This window comes from Helianthus annuus, chromosome 10 (genome assembly GCF_002127325.2).
Source record: "Helianthus annuus cultivar XRQ/B chromosome 10, HanXRQr2.0-SUNRISE, whole genome shotgun sequence".
NCBI lineage: Eukaryota > Viridiplantae > Streptophyta > Magnoliopsida > Asterales > Asteraceae > Helianthus > Helianthus annuus.
This window is the reverse complement of record NC_035442.2, coordinates 9081145-9098496: the sequence shown is the minus strand read 5'-3', so window position 1 is coordinate 9098496 and position 17352 is coordinate 9081145. Positions and strand designations below refer to the sequence as shown.

The window sequence follows — 17352 nt, the reverse complement described above, 5'->3', positions numbered from 1 at the left end:
ACCAAACGGTTCTAGGTAAGAAAGATCCGGTTTCCTTTTCTGAAGGAGTTCGAAACAAGTTTTGCCATGTCTCTTTACTGTAAGAACTCTGTTTAACGTGTAGCATGCAGCCGATACAGCCTCTCCCCATAATTGAATAGGGAGTTCCAACTCTACTAACATTGTTCTTGCAGTTTCTATAATCGTCCGATTCTTCCTCTCCGCGACACCATTTTGTTGTGGAGTATAACGAAAACTGTACTCATGAAGAATGCCTTTAGAAGTACAGAACTCATCCATAACTTGATTCTTGAATTCGGTTCCATTGTCGCTTCGGATCCTCTTCACTTTCAACGAATAGAGATTCTCCAACATTGTAAGAAGATCCTTGAGGATGCCAGGAGTTTGACTCTTGTGTGCCATGAAGGATACCCAAGAAAATCTAGAATAATGTAACGCCCCAAAATCCAAATGTCATATATTTGAAATATGTCCTTATGCGTTATATTACGAAATAAATAACTAGGCTATTCAACCTAGTTAAGTGCATGGTAAAAACTATTAAAGGAGAAAAGTAGTGCCAAAAATGTGATGGAAGTAAACTTGAGGGGTTAAAGTGGATGGGATGAAACTTGGTCACTAACTAATAGAAAGTATCAACACACACCACACACATTTTCGTGTGTGTGTGTTCTGGATCGTTCCAGAGCTCCCCAAGGGAGCCAAACCCTAACTCAACAATATTCATCAAATTGAAGGGTGAATTGAAGCTCAAATTATCAACCGAACGTGAATTAGTGATCACCAATACAAGGGGATCATAAGGTATGTCTCAAAACTAAGATTGGTGATCATGTATGAAGTGGGTTATGTTTTAATCCGTGAATTAGTATGAAATTGATGATGTATAAGGGTTAGAATCATCAAGTAGAACATAGGTTATGTATAGTTTGTGTTAATTTGATGTTTAGAAGTAAAACCCATTAGTCATGGTGATGATGATGACTTAATCACCATCTATGTCCAATTCTTGTTAAAAGATTGATGAAATATCGGTGTATAACGAGTTATGGTTTGATGAATTGAATAAAATGTGATAATGATATGTTGGATGATTAATTGTGAATACTACATGATGGTGAGTAGAAGGATTTGATGAACTATGTATGAATGTAGAAGATTGATGCATGAAATAGTTGTACATTATGCTTAGATAGTGGTACGCACGCCAAGTGTTTGATGAAATGACTAAACGACGATATTATGTGAAAATGTATGCAAGTAGTGGATGAACATACATACAATGTGTAAATGATTAAATTGTTATTAAGCTTACCCAAGGAACATGTGTAAGATCGAATCCACGTGGAGGTTTTATTGATGTCTTGTTTGGGTAGAAATGTGCACTAGTATCTTTCATTGTTCACTCACATTGTATGGTACACACTATGTGTTTAGTCGACGGTTTAGTTGAGGTTACGAAATGAAATTGGCGTTAATGTATAGCAAGTAAGGATGGTAAAATCATGTTGGTTATGTACCCCAAATATGGTCGTCTAGTATGGGATCCCGAAAGCTTTAGTATATGTAGTATTGATAATATGTATGTGTGTGTATGTAATGGATTGATCATGTGGTTGTAAGCATATTACATCATGAATATGAAGTGTATATAATGCCATTGTTATAGCTTAATATGATGACACGGATATATGAGGTTAAGTCGAAAGTCCATAAGATGGGTCGTTGACTTTTGGAAGTCAAACCTTGCATAAGTAGTATGGCTAGACTCTTGTCAAATTTCAATGCTATAAAGTCATATGGTGCGTGTTTAACAATGTGTGTTATATGCAATTATGTAAGGAATTATACGAGTTGGAAGAGACGTGATGTTGGGTATATGTCTTATGTTTGTTAGACTTGACTAATGAAAGTTAGACTTGAACCATGCATTCGACATGATCATTAAGTGTACAATCATGCATACTAACAAGAACGTGATTGCGTGATGTGAAGGCATAAGGATCATGTGAAAATGGACTCAAGCAAGAAAGGCAAAAGGGTCAAAAGGAGGCAAGGGAACGGACGCAAAAAGGTAAGTGATTTCCGTAATCGCTTCTTAGTTGTTTATGTAAGGTTATGTGCTAGTTAGTTAAGTAAGTTAATTGAGGACCAATATGGATGTGTGGTATGAAACCAATGATTTCTGTTAAGTAGATGTAACAGGTCAAAATGCAGTCTTGATGTTAAAACGAAAGTGTTGATTGATGAAAACATGAACGGGTCGAATAAACCGTGAATGAATAATAAGCCGATAGCGCATAAGTTAAGAATTTCCTTAACCCGGATGTGGGATTTTGAGTCCATAGGGTAGGGAACCAATTTACAAGCATGTAGGAAGAAACGGGAGGTTAAACGGATAAACGGGTTGAAAGTTATGCAAGTTTTAGTGCGCGCGAACGACGAAACAACACAGCAGGAAAAACCAACTTTTGAGAGGCCGTCGCCGACGCCCACATGGGCCGTCGCCGACGCCCTCTGGAAATGTCAGTTTTGCTGACGGGTTATCTTGCTGTCTACGGAGGTTTGGGCTACGGGCAAATGCAAGGGCCGTCGCCGACGCCCCCTAGGGCCGTCGCCGACGCCCTTCCCATGTCCAAAAAGCTGAAAATTAGTTATTTATGTTATATATGCATCGTAGGCTTCGATATATTATCCGTGGGTTATGGCAAGCCTTTTAAACATGATTTCGAGTGTTCCCTCGACACTTATAAGTTGCAAACTCAAGTCTAAGTACCATGTAATTCAGGTATGGATATATATGAGGTATGTAAGATCTTGGACATGTACATATTAGTGTATGTACATATGTAGATGTGTATTTAAGTATATATGAAGGTACGTATGAGTGTATGCAAGTAAGTAGAGGTATAGTAAAGCATGTATGTACGTAGATGTGTATTTTATGTATATATGAAGATACGTATGTGTATATGAACGTATGTAGAGACGTAGTAATGTATGTGTGTATGTAGATATGTAATTGGTATATATGAAGGTATGTATGAGTATATGCATGTATGTAGAGATGTAGGAAGGTAAGTGCGTATGTAGATGTGTATGTATACATGTAAAAATGTATGTGTGCATGATTTAGATACGTTGGGTAATATGTTATTAATAGTGTGCCTTGTGAATGATAAGTAATGCAGGTACATTATTGAAGCCTCACCAGAATATGGATACGCAGTTGAAATGCTTAAAAATAGAATGATAACGCAATAGGAAGTGTACGAGATGGAATATTGTTTATGTATTGTGTACTAATGTGATGAATGTATGTGGTGAGTGCAGGTTGTACGGGTCACGGATGATCATCAAGGAATAAAGATCGAGGACCGAGTCACATGAAGGATTGTACGGGGTTGTCTAAGGATGTAATTTGTTATACATAAGTTATGATTTATTCTATAATTCAGTCAGTTTGATGTATTCAATATAAAAGAGTTATTTTAAAAGTGAACTTTCAAGTAAGACATAAGGTTTATAATGAAAGAAATTTTATGGCATGAACTTCCGCTGCGACTTTTGTTAATTACGTGTTAGGGTCTTACAAGTTGGTATCAGAGCCCGGTTTGAGGGAAATCAAGTATGAGGAGACAAATACTTGAACTCAAACCTGTGTGCTCTTATGATAAGGAACCCGTACAATCCAAGACTCGATCAAGATCTAAGGGTAGAAGCCAAGGTAAGTATGTGCTTAAGTATGTATTGGAAGATAACTAACAATATGTTATGTGTAAGGTAAGCATGGATGCTTGGAAAGAATGATCTGCGAATGCGGTCTAGCACCGGCACCAAGGTATGTAATACGACATATCGACCCAGGTACATATATTTAATATATGTAAGTACATGTAATGGCAAAACCTATCAATAAAAGGAGAATTTTGAATGAAAAATAATGATAAGAACGGTAATGAAGTTTTGGAAATGTTACACATGCCGAAACCTAATTCTTCGGACATAAGGTGACAATTACACGAAGACACGAAACTAGTATGTGGATTGTGTACCTGGCCAGTACACAAGAAACATATGACGATCGTGAGCCCGTGACAATCGTTACAGGTGTGTCCGTTAGAATTAGGTAGTAGGTGGGCGTGAGGATAAAAGGGGAAAGTAAGACTTTCAGGATTTTGAAAGTACCAAATATACAAGAGAAGCATGAATGATATGTTAGAATCCGCGAGACGGATTCGAAACATGAAAGGAAGGAAAGTATGAATGATATGTTAGAATCCGCGAGACGGATTCGAAGCATGGAAGTAATGAAGTATGAATGACCTGTTTGAATCCGTGAGACGGATTCAAGGAATGAAAGGCATGAAAGGAATGTTTGAATTCGTGAAATGGATTCAAGAAAATAAAATATAGAAATAATATGTCTGAATCCGTGAGACGGATTCAACATATGTAAGGAATGAAAGGTGTGAATGCTATGTTTGAATCCATTAGATGGATTCAAATCATAGGATGAAAAAGTTGAACTCGTAAGTAAGTATGAATCAAATAAGTAAGAATTAACGGCTTGACTTCGAAAAGTCAAACTGCAAAAGTTGACGAATGAGTCATGCGGGTTAAATGGTAACTGCTATTTAAACTCAATATATTTAATGTTTTGATTTGTAAGTTTTATACTTGTAGGCGAGCATAATGTTTGGCACGCAAACTTAAATTTTGACGAAGGAAATAAGTTTTGAACATATTATGTGTTAGATGCGTTAGTAATCAATCCTTAGGAATCGTAATGGATGACGGGCTACGACCCGGACAATGATTTAAGTATGAACGAGAAGGATAAGTTTTGTTAAGAATGCCTAAATAACGTAATGAATGTTTTTGCAAGTAAGCATGAATGGAAAGCAGTACGAACGTGTACCCCAATACATATACGATAATTAAGAAATGTCGGTTAGCCTTGAAAATTCAAACTATGAAGGTTGATGAAATAAGTAACTAGAATGAAAGAGTTTCGTGTGAGAAATAAAATGTACTAACCATTAAATTGTTGATGAAAATGTTAGAACCCTTGATGTGATGAAACCAATCAAAGTGGTAGAATGAAGCATACGAGTGGAGGCACATCACATGGATGAATGAAATCTAGCCTTGTACGGCTAGCACTCGCAAAGAATGTGGACAGATCTAAATTACGGATCGCTGTAGTACGGAATGAAATCGAGGTAAGTAAAGTGTTTTAATTTATGACAGGTAAGTATGAATTAGTAAATTGAAAACGCCCTGCAAATTGAATGGTGGAAGGAGTATGGTTTAGTATGGAATGTTTGATCCCTTATAGTTGACATATGAAGAGAACTATGTCAGTAAGAATTAGATTTTATAAGTTTTGAACGAAGATTTCGGGTATTGGTTAAACTCTCTTAAGAAGAACCTGCATGATGCGCTTGCTTCGGCAACTTAAGTGATGCCTGAATTGAGAAGAATAGTAATGTAGGATAACAGAGGTGAGTTGAAGGTAACGTAAGGGTACGTATAGTGCAAATAACTATAGGAAAACGTAGAATGACGCTAACTTTGGAGTTAAGCGTATATATGTGACTATGAAATAGTAGTTTTGTTGTGGTAACGAAACAATAGTTAAATATTATACAGTGTATGTAGAGAATGTAATTTTAAGAAATGAGATGAAGATATTAGATCCGACATGAACGGATCATATGAATGTATGTATGACTACAGGTTGAAGAAGCATGTATATTGACCCATTATCAACAGGTCAAGGAAATGAGGATGTTATGTAAAGGTATGGTATGGAAAGTATAGACTGTTAGAAAGGAGTCACAAGCGTTTTTGTGTTGTAGAAAACTTCTCGGATGGATTGATTTAAAAGTAAGACTAGAATGGGTCTAGTAAGAATAAGAAAGGTTTCGGGGACGAAACCTCCTTTAAGGGGGGTAGACTTGTAACGCCCCAAAATCCAAATGTCATATATTTGAAATATGTCCTTATGCGTTATATTACGAAATAAATAACTAGGCTATTCAACCTAGTTAAGTGCATGGTAAAAACTATTAAAGGAGAAAAGTAGTGCCAAAAATGTGATGGAAGTAAACTTGAGGGGTTAAAGTGGATGGGATGAAACTTGGTCACTAACTAATAGAAAGTATCAACACACACCACACACATTTTCGTGTGTGTGTGTTCTGGATCGTTCCAGAGCTCCCCAAGGGAGCCAAACCCTAACTCAACAATATTCATCAAATTGAAGGGTGAATTGAAGCTCAAATTATCAACCGAACGTGAATTAGTGATCACCAATACAAGGGGATCATAAGGTATGTCTCAAAACTAAGATTGGTGATCATGTATGAAGTGGGTTATGTTTTAATCCGTGAATTAGTATGAAATTGATGATGTATAAGGGTTAGAATCATCAAGTAGAACATAGGTTATGTATAGTTTGTGTTAATTTGATGTTTAGAAGTAAAACCCATTAGTCATGGTGATGATGATGACTTAATCACCATCTATGTCCAATTCTTGTTAAAAGATTGATGAAATATCGGTGTATAACGAGTTATGGTTTGATGAATTGAATAAAATGTGATAATGATATGTTGGATGATTAATTGTGAATACTACATGATGGTGAGTAGAAGGATTTGATGAACTATGTATGAATGTAGAAGATTGATGCATGAAATAGTTGTACATTATGCTTAGATAGTGGTACGCACGCCAAGTGTTTGATGAAATGACTAAACGACGATATTATGTGAAAATGTATGCAAGTAGTGGATGAACATACATACAATGTGTAAATGATTAAATTGTTATTAAGCTTACCCAAGGAACATGTGTAAGATCGAATCCACGTGGAGGTTTTATTGATGTCTTGTTTGGGTAGAAATGTGCACTAGTATCTTTCATTGTTCACTCACATTGTATGGTACACACTATGTGTTTAGTCGACGGTTTAGTTGAGGTTACGAAATGAAATTGGCGTTAATGTATAGCAAGTAAGGATGGTAAAATCATGTTGGTTATGTACCCCAAATATGGTCGTCTAGTATGGGATCCCGAAAGCTTTAGTATATGTAGTATTGATAATATGTATGTGTGTGTATGTAATGGATTGATCATGTGGTTGTAAGCATATTACATCATGAATATGAAGTGTATATAATGCCATTGTTATAGCTTAATATGATGACACGGATATATGAGGTTAAGTCGAAAGTCCATAAGATGGGTCGTTGACTTTTGGAAGTCAAACCTTGCATAAGTAGTATGGCTAGACTCTTGTCAAATTTCAATGCTATAAAGTCATATGGTGCGTGTTTAACAATGTGTGTTATATGCAATTATGTAAGGAATTATACGAGTTGGAAGAGACGTGATGTTGGGTATATGTCTTATGTTTGTTAGACTTGACTAATGAAAGTTAGACTTGAACCATGCATTCGACATGATCATTAAGTGTACAATCATGCATACTAACAAGAACGTGATTGCGTGATGTGAAGGCATAAGGATCATGTGAAAATGGACTCAAGCAAGAAAGGCAAAAGGGTCAAAAGGAGGCAAGGGAACGGACGCAAAAAGGTAAGTGATTTCCGTAATCGCTTCTTAGTTGTTTATGTAAGGTTATGTGCTAGTTAGTTAAGTAAGTTAATTGAGGACCAATATGGATGTGTGGTATGAAACCAATGATTTCTGTTAAGTAGATGTAACAGGTCAAAATGCAGTCTTGATGTTAAAACGAAAGTGTTGATTGATGAAAACATGAACGGGTCGAATAAACCGTGAATGAATAATAAGCCGATAGCGCATAAGTTAAGAATTTCCTTAACCCGGATGTGGGATTTTGAGTCCATAGGGTAGGGAACCAATTTACAAGCATGTAGGAAGAAACGGGAGGTTAAACGGATAAACGGGTTGAAAGTTATGCAAGTTTTAGTGCGCGCGAACGACGAAACAACACAGCAGGAAAAACCAACTTTTGAGAGGCCGTCGCCGACGCCCACATGGGCCGTCGCCGACGCCCTCTGGAAATGTCAGTTTTGCTGACGGGTTATCTTGCTGTCTACGGAGGTTTGGGCTACGGGCAAATGCAAGGGCCGTCGCCGACGCCCCCTAGGGCCGTCGCCGACGCCCTTCCCATGTCCAAAAAGCTGAAAATTAGTTATTTATGTTATATATGCATCGTAGGCTTCGATATATTATCCGTGGGTTATGGCAAGCCTTTTAAACATGATTTCGAGTGTTCCCTCGACACTTATAAGTTGCAAACTCAAGTCTAAGTACCATGTAATTCAGGTATGGATATATATGAGGTATGTAAGATCTTGGACATGTACATATTAGTGTATGTACATATGTAGATGTGTATTTAAGTATATATGAAGGTACGTATGAGTGTATGCAAGTAAGTAGAGGTATAGTAAAGCATGTATGTACGTAGATGTGTATTTTATGTATATATGAAGATACGTATGTGTATATGAACGTATGTAGAGACGTAGTAATGTATGTGTGTATGTAGATATGTAATTGGTATATATGAAGGTATGTATGAGTATATGCATGTATGTAGAGATGTAGGAAGGTAAGTGCGTATGTAGATGTGTATGTATACATGTAAAAATGTATGTGTGCATGATTTAGATACGTTGGGTAATATGTTATTAATAGTGTGCCTTGTGAATGATAAGTAATGCAGGTACATTATTGAAGCCTCACCAGAATATGGATACGCAGTTGAAATGCTTAAAAATAGAATGATAACGCAATAGGAAGTGTACGAGATGGAATATTGTTTATGTATTGTGTACTAATGTGATGAATGTATGTGGTGAGTGCAGGTTGTACGGGTCACGGAGGATCATCAAGGAATAAAGATCGAGGACCGAGTCACATGAAGGATTGTACGGGGTTGTCTAAGGATGTAATTTGTTATACATAAGTTATGATTTATTCTATAATTCAGTCAGTTTGATGTATTCAATATAAAAGAGTTATTTTAAAAGTGAACTTTCAAGTAAGACATAAGGTTTATAATGAAAGAAATTTTATGGCATGAACTTCCGCTGCGACTTTTGTTAATTACGTGTTAGGGTCTTACAAATAATCATCAGTAACAACTAGACAATAAGCATCTCCGAATGTTGTCTTGTGCTTCATAGGTCCAAAAAGATCCATATGAAGACGTTCGAGAGGCATGCTGAAAGTGTTGATTTTCTTCAAAGGGTGAGACTTCTTTGTTTGCTTCCCTTTTTGGCACGAGACACAGATATCTTGTAAATGAAAACTTCTCACAGGCACACCATTCACAAGATTATTTTTCACCAAATGGTTCATCTTTCTCAAGTGAATGTGTCCCATTCTTCTGTGCCAAGATATAGACTCCTTTTCCGTGGCTTTTGAGACAAAGCAAGTGACTTGTGCAGATGTTGTAATCGCTTGGCTCATGTCGAGAATATAAAGATCATTAACTCTCGGAGCCGATAAGAGAATCCATTCTTGTGGAATTTTGAATCCAGGTTTCAGCACATAGCAGCCAGCATTATCAAAGTGCACGGAGAATTTTTTATCGCAGATTTGCGACACACTGAGAAGATTATGATCAATTTGCTTAACATAATTGATCTTATCGAAACACACCATACCATTGGAGATACTTCCCTCTCCAGTGATGAATCCTCCTTTGTCTCCCGCAAATGCAACATACCCTCCTCTAACGTTTCTCACGTCGTATAGGAGCCGTAAGTCGCCAGTCATGTGCCTGGATGCTCCACTATCAACAATCCAGTGACTGTTAATAGTTCCTCCTAGAACATCCTGCACATGTCATTTAAAAACATCAGTTGAGAATGGGGACCCAAGCCTTAGTGGTCTTGGGTCGTCCCTGAGCATCACGAAATGTGATATCAATCTCTTGATGGTTTTCAAGAACAACTGCTCCCCCTGAATTGTCACCCGCCTTAGGTAACCAAGTTCGTTTTTGCCTACCAGTTTTTGAAGATTCTGGTTTTACAGGTTGTGACACACTTGGTTCCCTTTGAACTGTTTTAACTTCAGATTTTAAAGCTTTTTCAACAGTTTTCATGTTCTTACGTCGTTGTTTAGTTTCTTGTTCTTTTACAGTTTGTTTATCATGTTTAGGTGAAACTGACCGACGTTGAGGATGAACTGTTTCAGGTGGAGCTTTCTCAACAAATTTATTCTTTGGAGCATTTGGGCAGTTTTTGATGATGTGCCCAATTTCTCCACATTTAAAACATGTTCTCCTTTCAACAAATTTAGGAGAACTTGATTGACCACAAGATGTCGAACTCGTGGAACCCGAGGTACTAGCCTTTTCATCACACCCACTTGTAGGTCCCTCGCAGAGGATGAGGTTAAACCTTAACCTTGTTATATTAACACACTAGCGAGTGCGGAATCCAAGCTAGAGTGAAAACCGAGTTGAGACAAGTACAAACACAAGACACACAAGGTTCACCGATTAACACCACTTGTATTAATGCGAATGAAAGGTTCCGGTTACAAGCACAAGGTTTACAAATCAGTATTGCAAACTCTCTAATGTGTGTGTGTGTTCTTGACAGAATGTTCTCTCTATCTCTCGAGTGTATCTTTCTGTCTCTCGTGTCTATCTGTATGTCTTCCTTGTCTCGAACACACTGCATGGGTATATATACCCAACACAGATTGCATGCTTCGAAGGATAAGATAGTCAGGTCGAAGGATCATCTATCGACCAGAATCATACCGAAGGATCCATACATACCTCGAAGGATGATGTATCCTTCGAGGTCCATCTGTATCCATCGAAGGTTGTCTTTCGAGGTGATCGAAGGATATAAACCATCCTTCGATCACATCCTTCGAAGCAAACAAACTTACATACTTAATGTTGACTGTTTGGCCAAGTCAAACCAGGAGGATGGTTGACTTGGTCAAACTTACAGGACTAACAATGTGACAACTCGAAATTTAGAACCTTTCGTTGTAACTTACTTGTACGTTATGTGACTAGTTAAAATGATAACGTGAATCTTTTTATGTGATAAGTGCTTTGTTACGCGTGTATTGTATATATATATATGTGTGTACGTGTTATATGTGAACCGAGAACCCGACACGAAACAACGGACCCGACTCGAGACCAAGAGGTCTCGGGTGAATAGTGACCGAATAGGCCTTTGGGCCGAGAACCTTTGGCCGGTTGGGCCTTTGGGCCGTAAACCCTTAGCCGAAACCCATAGGGTGCACACACTTGGAACTTTGACTATAAATACACTACCTTAGTTAGTGTTACCATTTTGTTGAACATTACAACACACACTCTCCTACTTCTCTCTCTCACCTAAACTCTAGAACACAAACACACTCCACCATTCTTGGATCTTTGGACTTGGATCGGCTCACACACACACCCGGTTGGAAGCTTTTCACACACCCTCGAAACCCATAACCGGTTAGTGTTCTTAATGCTTTGTTGAATGTTAGTGTGTTCATGTTATGTTTGTAAGATGAGATTATGTGACAATATGTTAAGATGAGTTATACATAATGTTTTGAAAAGAAATCGGTTCATGAATGTTTCTTGTTATTAGTTGAACTATACATAAATATTTGATGATGAAAATGGGTTCATTGTATGTTAAAAAGGGTGAATGATGATATTGGTTGCACTTGGATTAGATCCGAAAAGTTTGGGTGTTTATACTAAGAAAATCGGCTAATGAATATGTTTGTCAAGTAGGATGCATGCTAGTAAAATTGTATCTTGATAGTTGTTCATGATTTTGGGTGAATAAGTGGTTAATATGTTATGAACTTGTTGAATATGTGTTTGAATATGTGAAGAACACTTTGAATGATAGTTAAGAATGTGAAAACCCTTGTGATTTTGATCCATCTTTGACTAGTAACCTGATTAGGAAAACTGTTAGTGGAATGCTATTGGTAGTTTCCTGATTTGGGCCTGATTATAATGTACCATTAATCTGACCATATCTGCATCAACACGTGAACTTGACAACGACAGCTTACCGACTCGCAATCACCCGTTGCGACTCGCAACCACAGCGTTACAACTCGAGACTACGCGGTTGCGACTCGCAACCATAACAGGACAAGCCGAAACCACAGGTTACGAGTCCCGTTGCGACTCGAGACCTTAGCATGATGAACCGAGACTACGGTTGCGACACCGGTTGCGACTCGCAACCATCCATGATCAACACACAGCATGACTCGAGACCATGCTTGCGAGTCCGGTTGCGACTCACTTTTGGGCCTAAGTTAGTGGGCCGAATTTATGTGCTACTGTTGATGTGTTACTTGGGCCTGTTATCATAAGCCCAACTGTTTGGGCCTTACACTTAGACTGTGGATTGTGTTTGAATGTTAACTGTGAACTGTTACTGATTATACGTGATTGCCAAACGTACTGAACATTTGTGCACTACTTGGTTCGACTCTGATTATACGTGATAACCGTGATAGGACGTTATTGAATACTTGCGACTTGATTGACTTTCTGTGATTAACTGCCGAGCAAACCGAGGTGAGTTCACACCCTTTACAAAGCATGGGATTCCCTGGGTTGGGAACGGGGTTAAGGAACGTGGTTCCTCGTCTACCTTGGGTAGGACGTCAGTGGTTCAGGAATGTGATTCCTCGTCCGGATGGACGGATAAACGTACTAGACTAAAACTCTATCACGAAGTCCCTCCTTTTTGTATCGACTAATCGCCGGGCCAATGGCGAGCGGGTCATTAGTTAGATAGCGCTATTTAGGTCTGACAAGCCTCACACCGTGCCGCAGAGGACGGGCGTGAACTAATGGATCTGGGGCACGTCAATGATGATAGACATTGATGTTTTCAGGGCACATAAACATGACTACAGTCAGCAATCGATACGGTAACGAGTCTAGTATACACATGGGGTAGCCCCCACGGCTGGAGAGCCAGATGATGTACATGGGGTAGCCCCCACGGCCGAAATGCCTGATAACTAAACATGGGGTAGCCCCCACGGCTGGAGTGCCGGAGTAACTGGGAATGAACAGGTCACGTTTTTAAACTATGGGGTAACCCCCACGGCAGGATTGCCAGTTAAAGGAAAACTGTTTTCGGAATAACTAAAACAAACGCCCACCCGTGAACTCACTCAACTAGTTGTTGACTCGTTACTACATGCTTTGCAGGACCATAGGTACTCAGTGGGAGCTTGCATGGAGGAGGATCGTTGTGGGACATGGATTGCTACAAGGCCATGATAAACTTGAAACTTTTGGAACTTATGTTATAACTTTAAACTTATGCTTCCGCTTGCAACTTAAACTTATATGTTTTGAAACACCAATCGGGATGGTTAAACTTTTATAATTACTTATATGCTTGTTCAGTATGATTGGTGGCTGGGTCCTGGTCAGTCACGCCTCCAAGCGGTGGTACTCCGCAGGTGGGATTTTGGGGGTGTGACAGATTGGTATCAGAGCCATTGGTTATAGTGAACTTGGTTTTAATAAAGGAGAAACGTTTTTGTTAAAACCAGACTATAACCGGTTTAGTGCTCAACGGTCCACAACGACACTTCGCTCCTCATGCAAGGCTCGATGTTCTAGGTAATATGATGTATGTATATTGCCTACTTGTTAATTACGTAGTACATTGCTCATAGTATGCTTGATTAGTATAGCTACTGTTGTTTGAACACGTGCGTGCTTACTCTGTCCTACTATTGTACTTTCGCGAACCTCTCTCACACGTATTACTCTTATTATGAAGAACCATGTCTGGACGCGTTAACATGACACAAGCCCAGTTGACGGCTTTGATCAACGAGCGAGTTGCCGCAGCGCTCGCAGCCGCACACGCAGGAGGTATATCCTGCAGTCCGAAATGTTCTAGGATCATTTGGATCCTACTCTCGTGAACCAACCTTTGTGTTAAACTCTGTCTTTCTTTCACATACCTTAGGTCAGTATGCTCAGGCACCGGTGTGCACTTTTAAGACCTTTATGGACTGTCGACCCACAACTTTTAGCGGCACTGAAGGAGCAGTAGGTCTCCTACACTGGTTTGAGAAACTGGAGTCTGTGTTCGAAATGTGCGAATGCCCTGAAGCGCGCAGGGTGAAGTATGCTACTGGTACTCTCGAGGGTTTGGCTCTCACGTGGTGGAATGCTCAAGTGCAGATGTTAGGGTTGGTTGCTGCCAACGCCACCCCATGGGAAAACTTCAAGGAAATGATCAGGGAGGAATACTGCAGTCGTGACGACATTCACAAACTGGAAGATGAGTTCTACAATCTTAAGATGTCGGGGTCGGAGATTGAGGCATACACTAAGAGATCGCATGAGCTTGCTTTGTTGTGTCCTACTATGGTGGACCCTCCATATAAGCGAATTGAACTCTATCTCAAGGGCTTGGTGCCGGAAATCCAAAGTCATGTGACTTCAGCGAGGCTGACTACTATCCAGCAGGTTGTACAGTTGGCTCACCGTCTCACCGACCAAGCGGTGGAGCAGAACAAGTTACCGAAGCGAATAGGTGCTGCAACTACTTCTGGTGCTTCTAGTGGGGATAAACGGAAATGGGATGGAACTTCAAGCAGGGGTTCAACTTCAGTGCAAACTCAGTCTCAGCAGAGAAAGACGGACGATCACAAGAGCCCCAGTCAGCAGTCGTCTGGTGGTCAAAGTCACGGTGGATACAAGGGGAATCACCCCAAGTGCAATCGTTGTAGCCTACACCACAGTGGGCCATGCACCAGGGGCAACTGTCATCGATGCAACAAGCCTGGTCATGTTGCAAAGGATTGCAGAAGCGCATACCCCGTCAACCAGAATCGTCAGCAACCTCAGCAGAATCAGCGACAGCAGCAGGGTAACAACAAAGGGTGCTTTCAGTGTGGAGCTGAAGGTCATTTCAAGAAAGATTGTCCCCAACTGAACCAGAACAACAACAACAATCAGGGGAATGGTAACAATGGGAACAACAACAACAATGGTGCTAGGGGACGTGTGTTCGTGATTGGTCAAGGTGAAGCAAGGAATGATCCCAACGTGGTGACGGGTAAGTTCCTTCTCGACGACTTTTATGTTACAGTCTTATTTGATTCGGGTGCCAATACTAGTTATGTGTCACTAGAAGTTAGTAAGATGCTTAAGCGTATTCCTACACCCCTGAGCGACAAGCACACTGTAGAGCTAGCTAATGGTAAGAGTTTGGAAGCCTCTCACGTAGTCAAGGGTTGCCAGCTTATTCTCGCTAACCAGACCTTCTCTATCGATCTTATTCCTATTGTCTTGGGTAGTTTCGACGTTGTCATTGGGATGGATTGGTTATCCCAACACCGAGCAGAGATTCTTTGCAACGAAAAGATCGTTCGTGTTCCTGGTTTAGGTAGTGAACCTCTCATGATTCGTGGCGACAAGAGAAGTGCTGTTGAGAACATCATCTCTCTTCTTAAGGCCCAGAAATGCTTACGAAAGGGCCACACAACGATTTTGGCTCTAGTTACTGATACCACAGAAAAGGAGAAGAAGCTAGAAGATTTTCCGGTTGTACGCGATTATCCTGAGGTATTCCCTGAGGAATTACCTGGTCTTCCGCCCCATCGCCAAGTCGAGTTTCAGATTGATCTAGCTCCTGGAGCCGCGCCTGTAGCCCGTGCACCTTATCGTTTAGCGCCATCAGAGTTGGAAGAACTCTCCACGCAACTACAAGAACTCTTGGATAAGGGTTTCATTCGTCCTAGCTCATCGCCTTGGGGAGCTCCAGTGTTATTTGTGAAGAAGAAGGATGGTACCTTCAGAATGTGTATCGACTATCGCGAACTCAACAAGGTGACTGTGAAGAATCGTTATCCTCTACCGCGTATTGACGACTTGTTCGACCAGTTGCAGGGGTCGAGCTACTATTCAAAGATCGATCTGAGATCGGGATATCACCAGCTGAGAGTTCGGGAAGAGGATGTCTCTAAGACGGCCTTTAGGACTCGATATGGGCACTATGAGTTTCTAGTCATGCCGTTTGGGCTGACGAACGCACCGGCAGTTTTTATGGATTTGATGAATCGAGTGTGCAAACCGTATCTGGACAAGTTTGTTATAGTCTTCATCGACGACATCCTGATCTATTCTAAGAGCAAGGAAGAGCACGAACAACATCTACGACTTATTTTGGAACTCCTCCGGAAGGAACAGCTTTACGCAAAGTTCTCGAAATGCGACTTCTGGCTTCGAGAGGTCCATTTCCTAGGGCATGTGGTGAACAAGGATGGGATTCACGTTGATCCATCCAAAGTGGAATCTATTAAGAACTGGCCTGCGCCTCGCACACCAAAGGAAATTCGCCAATTTTTGGGATTGGCAGGTTACTACAGGAGATTCATTAAGGGTTTTTCTAAGATCGCGCAGCCTCTCACCTTACTAACGCAGAAAGGCGTTGTTTATCGTTGGGGAAATGCACAAGAGTTAGCTTTTCAGCATCTAAAGGATAGACTTTGCAGTGCACCTATCCTTTCATTGCCAGAGGGCACAGAAGATTTTGTGGTTTACTGTGATGCATCAATTCAAGGTCTTGGTTGTGTATTGATGCAACGAGATAAAGTCATAGCTTACGCCTCACGACAACTCAAAGTTCACGAGAAGAACTACACGACACATGATTTAGAGCTGGGAGCTGTTGTTTTCGCACTTAAACTATGGCGGCATTACCTGTACGGAACCAAGTGCGCCATCTACACCGACCACAGAAGTTTAGAACACATATTCAAGCAGAAGGAACTGAATATGCGGCAGCGACGATGGGTCGAGCTGCTGAATGATTACGAGTGCTCTATCAGGTATCACCCGGGCAAGGCCAATGTTGTGGCAGACGCCCTCAGTCGGAAGGACACTACGCCTAAGCGCGTAAGAGCTTTACAACTCACGATCCATTCTAGTCTACCTTCGCAAATACGAGCTGCTCAGATAGAAGCACTGAAACCAGAAAACATTAGAGCCGAAGCCCTACGCGGGTCAAGGCAACGCTTAGAACAGAAGGAAGACGGTGCTTATTATGTAACAGGACGCATTTGGGTCCCACTCTATGGCGATTTACGAGAACTTGTGATGGATGAAGCGCACAAATCTCGCTACTCGGTACACCCTGGTTCGGACAAGATGTACCACGATATTAAAACCACGTATTGGTGGCCTAGCATGAAGGCCCACATAGCAACGTATGTCAGCAAGTGTTTGACTTGTGCGCGAGTCAAGACGGAATATCAGAAACCTTCAGGCCTACTTCAGCAACCAGAGATACCACAATGGAAATGGGAGCA

General features: G+C 40.4%; 2 long non-coding RNA genes across 2 annotated transcripts; both read left to right on the top strand.

Annotated features, from left to right (window-relative positions):
• The first annotated feature begins 670 nt into the window (after positions 1–670).
• On the top strand, positions 671–3534 carry LOC110880705. Its single transcript, XR_002559424.2, has 3 exons — positions 671–804; positions 1996–2074; positions 3334–3534. It is a non-coding gene; the product is annotated as an uncharacterized LOC110880705 (long non-coding RNA).
• A 2670-nt stretch (positions 3535–6204) lies between these two features.
• LOC110880706 lies at positions 6205–9068 on the top strand. The gene is made up of 3 exons (XR_002559425.2): positions 6205–6338; positions 7530–7608; positions 8868–9068. It is a non-coding gene; the product is annotated as an uncharacterized LOC110880706 (long non-coding RNA).
• The last annotated feature ends 8284 nt before the right edge of the window (positions 9069–17352 follow it).